We start from the raw sequence: 17,558 nt of genomic DNA, 5'->3' as shown, positions 1-17,558 counted from the left end.
CAAATTATTGTACGGAAAATCGTTAGATTTATGTAACTCTGAGAAATTAATATCGACATCGGAGTCCGTCGACGGGTTAAACTGGCCTAAAAAAGGTGTAGAAACCGATACGGTACGAGTTCCGGAGCAACAATTTCGAGGGATACCAATGGTGATCGATGACCTCTCGCGTCTACTCTATCTTTTATGCCCTCCGTTCGCTTTAACCAGCTCCGGCCGACATTATGGTCGATCGAGTCAAGATTGCCAGCTGTAACGGGATTATTCCGGGAATAGGAAAAAGAAACGGCTCGCGATTTTTATTAATCGATCGTGAGACACGGCATCCTACGATCTTGGTCTACACGCCGGGCAGCATTTTTCGAAACTGGTCGCGCTACGATGCCCGGGCCACCGCTTCCCATCTGTCGCGGGACCGTTTCGATAGTTTCTATCAAAAGCCTTCACGGTTCCGAATTTTCGTATTTCCTTTCTTCCTTCGTTGCACGACTCTGTAAGTACACTGACAGCCAAGCCTCCTCGTTGACGAGGGAGCCTTTTTTTAACGCGTTGACCATCCAACAGCCATCGAACTTCCAAATTCTTGGTTCGTCGAGAACGCTCCTGTAAAACGCTCATTCGATTAATATGTGTGCACCTTCAACTTAGGAAATATGTTTTCCGTAAGAAAAGGAGCGTAAAAAACTGTAAAAATCGTTCGACTTTTTTCGAGATGCTCCAGCTTTGCTCGCATTATTTTCAGGCACCAAGATCGATGTAACAATATGTCATTTTTGAACGTATAAATCGGTTGTAGAGTTACTATACAGGGTGTTCAGCCATCCCTGGGAAAAATTTTAATGGGAGATTTCGGAGGCCAAAATAAGACGAAAATCAAGAATATCAATTTTTTGATTGAGGCTTGAAAAGTTATTATAAAATTAAATTAACAAATTTCAAATCATTCTGGAAAACTTATTTTCGATAGCGGGGGTTAATTACAATCATTTTTGGTCATTACACATACCATCGAAATCCTACGCATTTTCGAGAAAAAAATTAATTATTGAAAATATAATGTCTGACCATAACTGTCTGTTACCCTGAAAATTGAAAAATTTCAAATCGCTCTAAAAAAATTATTTTTAGCTAGGGGAGTCAATTACAATCATTTTTGGTGAATAGACATATCCCCAAAATCCTACGCATTTTCGAGAAAAAAATTCGAGTAGGTGGACAAAGTCGACAAAATTAAAAAATTTCAAATCGTTCTGGAAAAATTATTTTCGATTGCGGGGGTCGATTGCAATCGTTTTTGGTGATTACACATACCCCCGAAATCCTACGTACTTGCGAGAAAAAAATTCTTTTACCGAAAATATACTGTGTGGCCGGAAATGTTTCTATAACTTTTTAACAAAGCCTCAGTCAACAAGTTAGTATCCTTGATTTTCGTCTTATTTTCGCCTCTAGAATCTCCCATTATAATTTTTCCCAGTGGCCGAACACCCTGTATAATCGCTTTGCTATATAAAATGCTCTTGCAAATTGTTTGGAAAGTCCTGCTAATTTCGTGAAAACACAGTCACCGAAATATAGATGACGCGGCGGTCAATGCGTTAAACGGAACCGATTGCAGAATGTAGGGGTTGATTTGCACGGAGGGTGAGCCAATAATTATCCCCGATATTGCTATCAATTTTACTCAAATACAAATACAACGGCGACGTCAGCGTTATGTTCCAACGTGATTCGCTTGCTTTTTGACGCACCTAGCCCATCGTTCAAGCTTTCTTACACCTTCAAAAAGGAACATTTCCATCTTAAAATTTCAATTCTTTCGATGACTGACATAATCATAAAGACGTATAAAAAGTTTCTTTAAAATCCATCGAGTCATTTAGATACATTTTGATTTATAGGTAATTTTGAACAAAAGTATTACAATTTTTACGCTTGTTGCGCATTGTATTAATTTCAACGACGTAAATAAGCTAGACGCTCAGCCAAAAGCTAGAAGAGTATCAGTGCTGTAGTCAGCGTCGATTCCAATCACGTCGTGCGATTACAGAGAGCGTATCGTCTTGTTATTTCGATACGTTGTTGCTGTACACATACACGATCATTGGTCGAGTTAAGGGCCACGGAGATACAACTGGTATTTGCGTGACTGTGACAGGATAAAAAGCCCAGGAGGGGTATGGGAGAAGCATCAGGCGTGTCTTTCAAAATGAAGTCCTCTTTTATTATGGCAGAGCAAACAAATTCTTTCAATCGTGGCCTCTTCGCTATCGTCTCCCTTTGAGACTAAATGTAGCCATCCGGTGAGCCCTTCTCGTTCGATTCAGTTTTTTCGAGTATTTAAGTACAGTCGGGGCCAAAAATTCGGGCGCGAAAAACGCTTACGGCGTTACTTCGTTCGTTCGTAGAGAACGTTTTACGTTTTAAATAGTAAATTTAGTAAAAATGTAGAATAAAAGCGCGAGAAAATATTACATAAAATCTGAAGCTTACGAATTTTTAAATAGCGTCATCGAACTTTTACGTTTTACATAGTACATTTAGTAAAAATTTAGAATAAAAATGCGAGAAAGTATTATATAAAATCTGACGCTTGTGAATTTTTAAATATCCTCATTGAGAATGCTCTAACAAAAAAAAAAAAAAAAAAACAAATACATCACCAAATTATTGTTCTATTTTTCCCAAGTATAATTTGACAAAATAATCGAGGATGTGTATGGGAAACGGATGACCGGCAAAAAGAAAGTGCTGCGAGGCTAGTGGAGAGCGCGTGAAAGTTGCAAAAGTTCGCGTGTAAAGGGTATAACGAAGCCCGCGGAGTAATAGAGCGGTCGGAAAAGATCGCGCGGGAGATGGGAACACCGAACACCGGAGTCGAAACATCGAAAACCATGAAAGTTCCGACGATGTAATCAGCGCGAAATAACTGTGATTCGACGAACGTTTCTTTTCTTTTCCGAGAAACGAGTGCCGTGCGGGCAGAAAGCGTCCCTCCCGTTCTGCTGGCTGGGTCGGTCTCTTTGCACAATCTCTCTCGGCGTTACGTGTGCCCCGGCTTATGTGCGGAAGCGTGTAAGCTCCTACAAAGTATCCGCTTTCCATGACTCGATGTGCTCAACTTCGCCCAAAAAGAAGAGAAAAGAGAAAAAAAAAGAAAATGTCGCTCGACCGTCCCCGGTAATCGCTTGTTCACCGAGTCCGCCGCCGTCCGTCCTCCCACCTTGCCATCGATTGACACGCAACCCTCGAATACTGGCGGTCGAACCTGTAAGATTTCGCTGTGCAGAACGGGACGAAGAGAACCGAGGAGAGTCGCGCGCGTCCGGTACGGCGACACGAGCCAGGCCGGAGTGTTGCTTTCCCCGGGCTTGTACCCTGGCCTTGAAATTTCCCTCTCGGTGGGCCAACCCCTCGCTCCTCGGCCCCCTCGCGGAAAATACGCAAGGCTGGAGGTGGAGATAAAAAAGGAGAGGAGCAGAGGAAAAAAAGAAGAAGGAAGAGAAGAAGAGGGAGAACGCGAGAGGCGATAGACAAGGGGCGACATGGCCGGGGAAAGAGAGGAGGCCTGGATGTGGATGGCAATGCCCAGCAAAAGCGCGACCCTGCTCGCGATAAGTTTGCACAGAGAGCGAGAGTGCGTAGAAAGAGAAAGCAGAAACGGTTTCGACGCGATAGGGGAAGAGAGAGGAACGCGCTTTCGAGGGTACGGTCGAAAGGTGAAGAAGAGGCGGAAGGGAGCCGCTGGTGGATTCAGTGGATAGAGGAGCCCGGTAGGGGAGGGTGGGAGGGAGAGGAAGAGGAGAATCGCCGCGATGCCAGCTCCGACGGAGTCGTCGTACCGTAGAGGGGAGGGGGTTGGTGGCGGTAGCGGCGTTGGACGAGTAAGAGGGTTGGCATGGAAGTCTCGTGGAAGTCCAGAATAGGGATGGTGGAGCGACGAAAGGGGCGCCACGTGCTACGGGAGAGGGTCGTTCATCCCCGGGTCAAGGTTACCCTCCTCGCAGACCTCACCCTCGCTATTGCCAGCACCGTGCCATTTACCCTCAGCATCGCGGTTGCAGCCACCATCGATCCTTACTTTGCTTTTTCTCCCTGGCACCTTCGGGGAAACTCTTCCGCGATTGTTCCGCGGGTTTCTTGCTCCGTCGAAACTTGGCTTCCTTCGCCGAACGACCGATCTTCTTTTGTACCTGGGTCAAGGTTACATCCCCCGTCGATCCGATCGGCTGACCGGCGTCCCCTTTCGAGCTCGTTCCACGAAACGACGTTCCTCCTCGCGACGGAGAAAGCTTTTGGCCCGTGTCCCGCGTACCTGGGACAGATAATCTGTTTTCGATTCGTCGCGGCATCGAATCGATGCTTAAGCCCTGCCTCTTCTTCGTCGTCGGTGTACGGGTCCTGACGGACTTGAGATATGTTTGCGTTGCGGAGGACCGCCTCTCGTTCCCGGCTTAGCTTTCTGTCGACGACGGCCTGTCTCGTTAGGCGGCGGGGATTATTAAATTCGCGTGCACACCGGGTCCGGCTGACTTTTATCAACAAATGCATATGACGTGCATGAATGCACTTTGCGATTCATTAATCTGATGGAAGACCACTCGTGATCCTGAATGTACTCCCACTGGCCCTGGGCGTTTACCCCGGGCTTGCCTCGGCTGCAACTCTTTTTATCGATCCTTGTGCACAGACCGATATTTCCGCGCCTTTCATCAGCCAATCAGGGCTACGCCTCTCGCGTCCAAATAAAAATTGCCAACACGACGGTCGTTAAGACACGGAATTTTCATCGGATATCCGCGAAAATCGATTATCGATAATCGTATTCCTAGACTGCGCGACGCCCGTATTTTCCACGGTTACGTTCCACGCGCTTTACGAAAACTATCGCGTTTCTCTTCAGTTTCTTTTTTTTCCTCCACTCTTCCCAGACGTTAAAAAGTTCCTTCTTAAAGATTTTATTTTGGAATTTATCTGATCCTTTTTTACTTATTGGCTCGTAGTCTTTGTCTACGGTTAAGTCTTGCATACTTTCGTCTTGTTGACGGAGGACGAAGCATTCTTGTTATTGATCATCAAACATGCTACGCGAATCCACTGTGGCCAATCGTGGTGTGGCGTCTGTGTGGAGACGTTCTACGAGCAAATCATGAGTAATTCAGGTGACGTTCGACGCGGTGGGTCCGTGAGTTGTTGAACGCAACCATTATCAGGACTGCGCATAGAACGTGGTGTATTTATTCTTTTATGCGTTCCCAACAAACATTGCGTGTGGTCTAGAAAGCTTATATTCTCTCTGCTTCCCGCTGATAAAATTTCTCAGAAACGCCGGAAGCTCGTAAACATTTAATGGAAATAATTCGTTCGACGCTGATCTGCGATATTCGACAACTTTGTGTTTAACGTGTATCGGTTGGAATTTCTCGTAAAAATATCGAATCGAAATCGAACAAATGACGCAACTTTTTCAAATCCTAAATCCGAAAACATGCAGTGGTTGGAAATTTTATTATTGTTAGTTTTCTTTGCTCGCAAAACGATCATATCTCAATAAAATATTATACAAGTGTATTTCAAAGTATATCTTACTACAGGTTGAATCTTTAAGAGTGGATGTGTGAAATCATAGAAAATTGGTGGAGGATATTTACCTTGTGTTTCTTGTTAGTTGCATAAATAACGTAAGCACATTGGTCGTTACGTTCGTGTCGCACAGTTACTCGACTGTTATTTGAGGCGGTGTCATAACATTTGTACGATAGACGTAAATTCCGTGTCAGGTTGGCAGACCTCCCAGAAACCAGCGGAGTAATGCCCGATAAGGCTGCAACGGGGATGAAATTTCTTGACGGAAACCATAAAACGCCCCGTTACCCTAAAAATCGTATCGCCCGGCACCTCTGTTTCATTCCTGGGCAATAAAAAGGGGCCATGTTTTGGCAGTGGTGTGCACGTTCTTCTAAAAAGTCGAGTTCTCTTGTTTGGTCCATCGGTATCAACCTCGAAAGATGTTCTTCGTGTTCTTTGAATCGGCGATGAAAACGGACAAAATTTTTATCTTAAATGTTTTATAAATAAAAATTCAACTTTTTTCATTGATATTTATGAAAATTTAAATTGTAAAATTGTTCATTATATGCACTATCGATAAATTGGCGAGCTTGCCCCGATGGAAATGAGTCCAAACACGACCCTATTCGCATACTTGCCGAATAGAATCTTATACACCGTGCACCTGATACGCATAACCGAAAATAGTTGGAACGAGGTCGTGTTTGAGTTTGTTTTCATCGACTAACCCTCGTCAATCCATTGATAATACTGTCACGGCGATATAATGAGAGATATAAAAATTTAAATGTTCATTAGTAGATGACTCGTCTTATCCAGAGCCGTATCGCTTTTGAACATCAAACGCCTATCGCGCGTAGGCGAAGGGTCCCTCCGAGCAGTACCCAGAATTGATGGGGTATATACCTGCTGTAAGGTTTGCAGACAAATCTTTTGAAGAAACACTGTGATCTATTCGTGGTTTTATCCTCGCGAGGATTTCTTGACTCGAAAGAAAAACAACATTCAGCCCCAACAAAATGAAAATTGTTAGGGGTGGAAGCAGTAACAGAGCATTAGTTTAAAAAACGTTGATTCGAATTTTATTCGAGCATCAAGAGATTAAAAACCTCGAAAGCTTTTTCAGGACTATTTATTATAAAGGTAGTTATTGTTTCGACCGAATTTCGTGATTTTATCGAGCACGAGAGGGGTTGGTAAACGCCGTTGTGAATCCTCTGCTCATCGTGAAAAGAATCTCGCTGCGAGCCGCTTTCGTAAATTTGTTTTGCCCGGTGACGTTAGGGATTCGTCGTCGCAATTCTGTCTTCCTTCCGGTATCGTGTCAATTTGAATGCATTCACATCGCCATGACGCATAATTCGCGAATGCCGGGGAAGGAAGAAGTCTACTGGCGTTAGGGTAGCATCGCCATAAACTCTCATTCTCTCTTATTTATCACCCTCCGCGTGTACCATTCCTTCGCTCATCCGCTCGGCGAACCTACCATTGTACGGTGTAGGGAAAGAACGCTAAGGAGAGGGGATGGTGGCGAGGGGACGTGGGAGGGCGAGTTAAGAATGCATTTCGCGTTCGTCTGGTCGCTGTTCTCCCCGTATATACAGCGATTAAACGCAAAGCCAATAGAGACTTGTTAAAAGAGCAGGACCATCTTTTTCTCCGCGCATTGAAATTCATCCCGACGCGTGTCGAAGTTAACCGCCGTGCAGTCGAAGTCATTCTGAAGCGATTACTCTAAAGTATTTTTATATTTTACACAATTTTTTTAGTTAAATTTTTTTAAATATAAACAAATTTTATGAACATATCTATTCATAAATTAAATTAAAAATAATAATTTAAAAATGCCCCCCCCCCCCTTCATTCCGTAATACTTTTCGCGCTAGGAAAGACGATATAAAAACAATAATAATAAAAATATAATCTTCGCATTTAAGAGTGCGATTAAATACTAAACAATTTTATTTTAATTTATTAAGTAAATGTTGGGAAATACGATGGTTTAGAGTATTTGGTCTAGGGTCGATTTGTTTCTTGAGAATTTAATTATAAAGTAAACAAATATTTCGATAATCGGGGCTTGTAGAAATATTTTGTTCGAATTCGTACAACGGACTAAAAGCATTGAGGAATGACAAGCGTAGCAGAGATTAGAAATTTTATATAAAAATGGGGTAGAGAGATAGGATAAGACTAACGGGTCTAGCAGAGTGTTCAGATAAGTGAGACCGTGTATTCCGGTAAAAGAATACGAGCAATGCACAAGCAAAATACATACTTTTACGTCCCTGACACTCTTGGTGGACTGTTGTAACTTGGACAGATAAAGCATCGAGTGCTGTAAAATTCCATGTCTAGGCATATTTGATCAATTCAATTCGAGTGATCGACAGAACTAGCGCGCAGACGATTTTGTTCAATGAATTTCTACCGCGAGCGATCGACATTGCGGGATACGAGGCTATCAGGAGCCATCCACGTAATGATTTACAATATCGTACAATAAGTCGTACGTCGAAACGCAACGATAATTTTCTTATAACGTTGTGCAATCACATTTTGCAATTATTGGCCAGCTTTATCAACGATAATTGTACTAATTGTTGTACGAGAAGTCATTGCATACTTAAACCCATATTAAGAAATTAAGCTTAACCTTCTCGATAACGATGATCTCAGCTATTTTTGATGTCAGTGTCAAATCAGACCCTGCATTCGTTCCATCAGAGACATAATTAAACGATACAAACACTACCAAAAATTAATGTTTTTACTTTTCTTTACTTCTCTTTACAATATCAACGAAAAATATTTTCATATTTTGTCTCGTATTTGTTGTTGTATGTATCTTGTATATTAAAATTCATCGTTACCATAATCTTCTAATATAAGAACAACGTCACTGAGCAGCGACGTAGGTATATCCTTCGTTACGTAAGACTTCATTATCGCGATTAATATTTTTGTTTTGTTGATAATTATGTAATATTAAATATTATTAAAAGATACGTTCGTTGGAGACACGCTGACATAAACAAATAACAACAGATTAAGAGCAATAAAAAAAAAAACATGCTGTATAGCGATACTCGTATTTCACAGAGTCGCTTTTATAATTTGAAAAATTACGTTTTAATAATGTTGTACGAGAAATTTGTTATTCCAATTATTAACTCCCTTCTCTAATTTTTAATCGTCGCGCGCGATATCTAAATCGATCGAACCCCGCTAATCGAATAATCTATACCGGAATTCAGGTTCGGGAAAAAAGCCCTCGTACGAACCGATCTTTCGTATCTCCCGCGGCGGTCGTTTATTTCTGGGTGCTAATTATTCGAAGCGTTAAATTTCCATAATTCGTGGTTTTCGTCCCTATACGGGAGGTTTCGGCGCATCAATTTGTCTAGAAGCGGCAAGAAATTTCGACCGTAGAGGGTTAGTTCAATATTTAAGAGCGTCTGGGCGAGCGTGGTATGAGCACTTCCGAAAAAGAACGAACGGGTCCCGGTTACAAACCCCCGTCCCGAATATATGCACTTCGCATTTGTCTACCCACGCTTGGTGCGTCCGCGATGTTTATGCGATTCACCGATGCAAAGGTGGAGGTAGAGAAGGAAGAGGACTCGCCATGGGGTTGCGCGGGGCTGCGGGGGCGGTAGAATCGTCTCCCTTCCGAAATAATGTCGAGTATACCGAACGCAGGAACGTAACCAAGGGAGTGCGCGCCCGCTTATTGCCTTAAATTGCTAATTGGGCTTAGGACCGACGCTGCCTTTCCACAGCGCGGCGGATGTCTCTCTCTTTCGCTCTGTAACGCGAAAGCACGCGATTCCGTCTCCTTTCAGCTCACGGTTATGCCGTCCTTCTTTGCTCTCCGCGTAGATCCCCGACTTCGACTTCCTCGATGCCTATTGTCGGATGTCAGACCCTTCGCCCCCTCCCTCTCTCGCCGTGCAACAGAGACGGTCGTAGCAAGAAGAAACGTCGGGGACGAAAAGGAGCAGGGGCGCCGGTTACGAGAGAGAGATTAACGCACCCTGGTTCTTTTCTCCCCTGTCGAAACAGCATTTACCCCCATTGTTTTCTCATCTCTAAAAGTTTAACAGGATCGACGCACGGTACCTTTTCAAATCTGGTCGCGGGACTCTGCTCTTCCCCAACTGTCCTCCCTCTCTTTCTCGGATGTCCCGACGGAGAAAAAGGGACGGTACCCAGAGAGTGGCGAAGACACGACACTTGGCGAAGTCGCGTTCCTTTGCACGAGTTTTTGGGAAACCGTGCGTGAAACGGCAAATTCGAGACACCCAGCTGTTTCAAGCTACGGTGGTTCCTCGCTAATGTTCGTCATTTTTTCCCTCGATTTCGTTCGCGGTGTCGTTCCCCACTAGCTCCTTAAATCCATCTTCCTACTATCCATAACTCCCGTAACGAAGCAACAAATCACAGAAAAAAGAATAGAATTTTTATAATTATGAAATTATTTTAACCCTTTGCACTCCTTTGTCGAGTTCGACATTTTTTCAAGTCCAAACCAAAGAGATAACGTACACTTGAAAATTACAAAATACAACAATAGTGTAAATAAAATAGATATTTAATTGAATTCGTTTGTTACCCTATTTATTTAAACTCCCCTATTTTTTAGTGAAAGTAAATTTCAAATAAAACACTTGAAAACGTTGAGAACTGTTGGTAACAAAATTCAAATATAATTCGGAGTGCAAAGGGTTAATCACTGAGCTGAGCTTTTATACCAAACAGGACTATATTTGCACACGCGGGTAGAATTAAAAAAAGAATTCAAACGAGTTATATACCCTTTACAGTAACAAGAAAATAGTATCGTAGTGCAAATATAAAAAAAAGTTACGCTGACTCGATTCCGCGACTTTTTCGTTCGCGAACCGAATAAATTAAAAAAAAAAATAGGGGAAGTAATATATTTCGATTTAAAATAATGTTTCTTCTATCAATTTCTCAATGCACTTGATTTCTATTCAAAATAATTACTCAAAAGTTTTGAAACGATTAGATATGGCGTAGAAGTGTAAATGAATGTATGGTTTTTTTGGCGGGCTTACTTATCCATGTCCTTATTTTCCTAAGCCGCGTTCGAACGCGTTGCGAGGCCAATGGTAAGCGGGCCGTTGTGACAGGTAAAGAAAAGAAAGAAGAAAAAAAAGAGGTAATCGTGGTTTCGCCAACCGATTTCTCGACTCACCTGCCGGTCGGATAGCGCGATGGGTATATACGCACGAACAGTTTGTTCCTTATCGCATTATCGTACACTCGTATATGCCCAGCGTAGACTAATCTTGATACTGTTTCGCTCGCAGAGATACTCGTTTCTCTCCGACATGCTTGCACGACGATAAAGAGAAATTACCATTAATCGGCGGTGGCCCGAGCATGATGCTCGCACGACGATATCGTAATCGACCAAAAACAACAAATATAACGTAACGATTCCCGTTCGGACGTTTAACGGGTTTTTCCAATTAACCCCTTAACGTACGATTTGATGTAATTTTTCAAACGTATACTATTTAATTTTGTTTAAATCTATTCGTACAAGACCGCGAAAAGGATTTGTTTTACGAATACCTCGTGAATGTTAAAATGTGTTGATTTTAATATATAAATCTTGATAACGAGTGAGTAGTCCCATGATTGTGAAATTTGACATCAAGAACTTGTCACGAGTCAGACTCGTTATTGTATGCCAAAGGGTTAAACACTTTTGAAAAACTGATTTTTCAATATGTTATTATAATTGTTACCAACATACGTTCGTATGTATGCTAAGTTTCGTGTCGATCTATCAACTATGTACGTCTTGTCTATAGTGTATTCTATATAGTTCAACTGATCGTGTTTTCTATGAAACTATCTACGCTAAATGTATTGTAGGAACAAACGAAGATCTGTCGCGGAAGTAACCCGAAGTCGTAGTGGGTCAGACATTTTGATCAGCCTTCGTAAGGCTAAACAAAGATTAATCATCAGTGTCCACGTTTCTTTTGCTCATAACTAGACTGCGGATGTCTATGCATTTATGAGAAATTTTAATTCTCAAAAAACTACAGAATGCACTTGTTATGCAAAAATATAAGAAATATTTAAAGTAAGATACGAATTATTATATTTAGGGGTTGAGACAACCCTCTAGAAAGCTCCGATTTCATTAATAGTATTAATAAAAATATGAATTTGCATAAAGATCCGCAGTCTACTCATAACATTCTTCAAGCTTGGTACGCTTCCTCCATGTACATTTCATTTCTGTTTTTATTTGGCGAATAAAATTGTTAACGCGTTAACTGTCACAGTGGTCAATCGGTGATTTTAACTCCTTGCCTTGGAACGACGAGTTTGATACGTTACAAGTTCTTGATGTCAAGTTTCACAATCCTGAGGCTACTCGTTAACAAGTCATTATATTATATTAAAATCATCATCTTTTTACATTTACGAGATATTCATAAAACAAATCTATTCTTTTTCGTGACCATTTTTTGTACGAATTTATACAAAATTAAATAGTATACGTTCGACGATGAAATGAAATCGTACGTCAAGGGGATAAGGGGTGAACCACTGTAAAAACCTGAAATAAAGCATTTTTTGCGATTTTTTTTTTGGATGGATGGAAAAGTAAGAGGATAATAATATTCAAAAATGTTATTAACCATGCCGTTAAGTGTTAAAAAAAAGGATTTATTCAACAATAGTGCAAAATGACGACGTTGAAGCCATTCTCGCGAGGCGTGTTGAATTTGCGTGTTGTGTAACTGACGCAAATTTGTGTCTCGAAAAAAACAAAAAATTTTCTCTTAATCTACATGAGTTTAAGTGGCGAAATACGTAGGGGATTTATGAAACATTAATTTTTGCATGATTGGCGAGCATTTGAAGCAAGAAGCTCAATTTTGTACAAAAAATGGGGCAATCATTTGTCAATAAATAATATTAAAATTAACTTATCTTATATACAGCGGTCTTACCCCTTAAATGTTTCTGTCATTTGGAATGCTGTAAAAAAAAATAACTTATCAGTGATTTTGCATCTTAGAAACCTCTAAACTGTTCGGCTAGAAAACTTTGACTCTCCCATTGGGAATCTCTATTTCATCAATCGCGAAATATACTTTCAAGACAGTAAAATAATCATTTCTAGCATAGTGTTATCGATGGCTACTTTCGCCATTTTGCAAGACCGTTTTCGCGGTGTTTATTTCCGTTGACAACCGTTTCTTGTTTATCCTTTCTACTCACGCAAGGTCTCGGAACTACTCAAATTATTCCGCCGCGGACGGATTAAGAAATGTTAATTAGCCGCGAAAGCGAGGCGTAGCTCGATTCCGTTTCACGGTGCAGGGAATCGCGTCCGGTAATACGCGGAAAGGCGTATCGATTGTAAACAGGACGAGAAAAAATTTCGAACACGATCCGACAATCATAGGTGTCTGCTGGCCACGTGGCAGCTGCTTCAACAGCTGTTACCACCCCGATGCATCAGAAGGTGCGCCAGTTTTTGTTTTTTTTCTTCCTTTCGTTTTTTTTTTTCATTTTATTTTTCTCTCTCTTTTTGCTGCTGATTTTTAATGTCGCGATATCACGCGCGGAACGCGGCGGTGCTCGCTCGCTCGCTCGCGTGCACGCTCGTGTCCGCCACAAAAAGGAACACAGCACCGCCGTTGCCAGAAGCGGCCAGCCCTTCGTACGGAATTATCTCCCGTTCATCTTCATTCACAGTTCTTGCGCCGATTGACAGCTACAAAAGCCTCGCGCGACGCTCTCTAACAAGAACTCCCGGCGAAATTGTTAATTCTCGCCTACGAGACATCGTATTTAATTAATCTCCGTTGTCCGTCGTCTAAGGTGCTCGTTGGCACTCGCCTTTCACGAGACAAGGCGTACGTATACAGGTTGCTCCACGAACCGTGCTACAAAACATTTACACGCACTCCTTTTGTTCCCTATCTCGCGATACGAGGGGATCTTATTGCGATAGACGTTAACCCCTTGACGTACGATTTAATGTCGAATAATTCGTCGAACGTATACTATTAATTTTATTTAGATTTGTTCGTATAAGAAATGGCCACGAAAACGAATAAATTTGTTTTATAAATTGTACCTTGTAAATGTAAAAGTGTATTGATTTTAATATATAAGACTTGATGACGAGTGAGTAGCTTCATGATTGACGCTATTCTAGAATAAATTTGATTGCCAGGATTTCCGATTCTACGTACGGTTAAATAGAATTTGCAACGTATGCATTGGTTTAACCAAATAGTAACGTCGTAATTTTTCTCATAACAAGTTATGTGTAGTTTCCAATTGTCTAAAAAGAAAGTTTCGTTTTCGTGGACAATTTCAGGGGTCAATCCGTTAATAATAAAAATCTAGCACAAGTAATAATTCGGTGCTTAACAGATTAGATTGTTCTCTGTAATCTTCCAAGGGTGGTATGTTATCGCGGTGAAATAATGTGTTATTTGCGACGTAAACGTCTTGTAACAGGGTTAGCGAAACGCCCTGTACGCGCGCGTGATTCGCAAAGAATTCGATACAATGGGAAAATCAATTGCAAGAGAACTCCCTCCCCCCGACCGTAGAATCCACGGGGCTCGCGAGAGTTCGTTTTTTCGTACAAACAAAATTGTTCGTGCAACGCGTGTTTTTCTGTCCACGTTTCTCTCCCCTTTCTTCGTCAGGGAGCCGTACGCATGGTCGAGCCACAGAGTCCGGGATATTGATCAATTAGGAAAAATTCATGTTGAATGGTCCGCCGACTTGCGAAATCAATTTAAAAAAAAGAGGCGAAGAAATAAGAGCAAGAGGAAATATACGTGAATACGGCGGTGCTCGGGTGTTGTTGGTTTTCATCGAATATGTAGAAACGAAACAGTGTGAAACGCGCTTCCCGTTTTCTCAACCCCCCTCTGTTGGCTGTTGCCTGGATATTTTTGGACTTTTTTAAACGCAAGTTTCGTACAAAAACGTTACGTAAAAATAGATGCTGATGCGTCGATGAGAATTACCAGGATACCCTGTTGCGCGAACATTGTATCACGCGATTCAAGTTGGTTTTAACTTATCGTTCAGTCGTTGGCTGTCTCCATTAAAATCGGATACACGCGATGGTTCGTATCGTTCGATCGGTTCTGCCTGTGGTCTACGATTATTTGCGGCGAGTTTTATGCTAGAACTCTTCGAGTTACTCGGAAAAAGCTATCTGAGCTTAGTTGACTCGAATATTCGAACGGGAAGAAGCGTAGTAGCTTTATAGGCTCCATTTTGAATTAAAGTGTATTCAGTTGTTACAGACTCTACCAGTAAATTTATTTACTTTATAACTTAATAGTACGTAAAACGTTATTAATTTATAAATTTACTTCGAAACCATTCAATTATTAATAGAATTAAAGTATAGATAACCGAATCGTGTTTTACTAGGTCCGACAAACCGAGCCTTTGCGACTCGAATTTCGAGCTACTCGAATGTTTTAAGTACTCGACAAATTCTAGCTTCAACTGTCACCGGATTCGTTCAAATTCGCGATTACGCTACTCCTCTTGAGGCTTCGATAACGACGAGTTATCGATACGAACCGACCCTTTACGGTGTTCATTTGCCTTCTTCCCTACTTGGAAATGCTTGTCTTGAAATCGCCATCATTATGTTCTCAAATTCCGCTCTCACAGAAATGCTCGTCAAGTACATGGAGATTCCCATGGAACGGAGAAATGAAAAGGGATTCTTGAGTGACCGAGGGGTTTAAATTGACTGTAAAAAAGCCCACCGGTATATTTGGATCGAGCGGATTGGCCGATCCGTCAAAGGGAACTGTGCTTCGATGATTTTGATCGTCGACTCGCCTGAAGTACGTATCGTAAATGCTCGTAGAGAAAAATATTTTTTTTAAATTCGACAAATTTGTTGCATCATAATCGCAATGATTTAATATACTTATAAACCCGCCATTTCACGTGCAACAACTTTAAATATAATATAGATAATAATGTGATTCTACTTCGGACGATTCGTCATTTTCCTTCGAGATTTCGCGGAAAGTTGAAGTTTGAGAGACACTGGTTCCGCCTAACTCGCATAATTAGAATTAATTATCAAGCTTCTAAAAATGTGGATTCGTTGTGATGATGGGGACAATGGTCGCGAAAAAAAGAAGCGAATTTCGTGTACTCTCTCCATGTTACGAATTCGTGGACTGTAATCTCTCGCCTTAACGCGGTTCGGGAGTCCCCGTATATCTTCGTGGAACTTCGATTTCCGCGCTGATCGAGCGTGGCGCTCGAGTCGACCGGCTCTTCTCGCATTTGCAGTACGCGGCGGGACGTGAGCCAGCGTGTTGTGGAAGAATGATTTTTTTCGGTATAGCTGTTGGTAAAGGGCAACGTTCGTGATTTTCGTATTTCTATCGTTATCTCGATTTCTCGGTGTGGTCACGCGTCGACGTTTTCTCCGTTCGCTCGAGACGACTCGTCGAAGTTTCACGGGACTTGCCGCGAAGTGCTTCCAGGAGCTTTGTAAATATATATTCGTTCCGTCGTATCACGGACACGTGGTACCGCTGAAATCACGTACACGTTACGGAGTGGAGTTTGACGAACTTCGTTTTGTAATTAGCAATTTATTTGCTTTTTCAACGACGCGTCGCCGATAGAAAAGAATTTCCGTGCGTTCCACTTCCACATGCGTGTCACTGGCAGGACGCGAGTGAAACGCCAATCGTTTTTTTCTACGTCATATAAAATCCGCTTGTACCACGCCGTTGATGGTTAATCTGTGTACACGTTCGGTCTTCGTGAAAGGGCGACGGAGAGATCCTTTTCGATCGTTCGAATGTCGTCGATCGATCTTGGTATCCACTTAATAAACGTTCTTACATGTCGCTTGCGCAGTTTGTAATTTCCGTAACGGTAACGCGATAGCAAAAGTTACGCAGTTTCGACCGAATTCCTGGAACCGGATAGATTGCTTCCGCGCGAGCGGCGTGTTCTCCATCGTCCGGCGAACCTCGCGTGTTATTTTGCCGATACGAGACGAGACGAGGTCAAGAACAATTTCTCGGACTCGAAAGTCTCTTACCAAACGTCGTTGTCAACCGGTGCTTCGATACACAAGACTCGAAGATAATCCGTTTCCTGTACTTATTTGAACACGTTCACCAACCTGATTTCTCGGACTTAACCTTGCCCGTGCGCGCGTGTTGTGTGTTTTTATGTGACTTTGTGCGTCGCGGGGTATCAAAGGTGACGAACGTAAGGTTAAATATCGATGAAAAACAGGAGAGAGAAGGATAATCGAGCCCCTGGAAAACAATAGAGGAAAAATCAGTGCGGTTGTTTTTCGGTATGCTGGTGCCAACAGGCGCCGTTGTTGCGTCGCTAACAAACGGGGGCAATGCTATTGGCTGACTACCAATAAGTCAACGACGAACCTCGCCGTATCTGCAAATTCACAGCGCCTCTGTACGTGTAAGTGTTCACCAACTTGTTTACATCCGTTTTTGTTACCCTATGTACACGGGCTGCAGATATGTATACTACGATCATTATGCGTCTCATTGTATTCATTGGATTTGAATGTCGATGTTGCTTTCGTAAGTACACAAAATATTCAAGAAATAATACCCGGTTTCGCGACGTTGCTAACTTTCAAACGTTCGAGCTTGTACTATCTCTTTTTCAAAATCAGAGTTCCAACGATTGCTTCGTAGAATATAGATTCAATTTAGAATAACGGTACATATATAGTCTAGTACAAACATAACCTTTATCGACCCCGCGTCGAGGTCTTCGATAAAATGTTAGAAGGATCACAATACCAGTGTAAACATACAAGAATTTGAATTCAAATAAGTCTTGAACGACCGTTGTATTTTATTACGTGGCATTTTGATCTAAGTTCTTTAGCGAAGTTGTTACTTACAAAATCTTCTAGTTAGCGATACGAT

General features: G+C 41.9%; 1 protein-coding gene across 2 annotated transcripts in view; it reads left to right on the top strand.

Annotated features, from left to right (window-relative positions):
- Positions 1-17,558, top strand: part of LOC122403299 (insulin-like growth factor 2 mRNA-binding protein 2) — a 71,626-nt gene that overhangs the window by 20,951 nt on the left and 33,117 nt on the right. The window contains exon 1 of one of the 2 annotated variants that reach the window (XM_043406753.1): positions 15,938-17,079. The exons of the other annotated variant lie outside the window; for it this stretch is intronic. The gene's annotated coding sequence lies outside the window, so the exon portion shown is untranslated. Of the gene's footprint in view, positions 1-15,937; positions 17,080-17,558 lie in introns of those variants that run through there. 2 annotated transcript variants of the gene reach the window in all.

Source organism: Colletes gigas, unplaced genomic scaffold (genome assembly GCF_013123115.1).
Source record: "Colletes gigas isolate AHSC1104 unplaced genomic scaffold, ASM1312311v1 Colletes_gigas_Sc00048, whole genome shotgun sequence".
Taxonomy (NCBI): Eukaryota; Metazoa; Arthropoda; class Insecta; order Hymenoptera; family Colletidae; genus Colletes; species Colletes gigas.
This window is presented reverse-complemented; position numbering and strand designations above follow the sequence as displayed.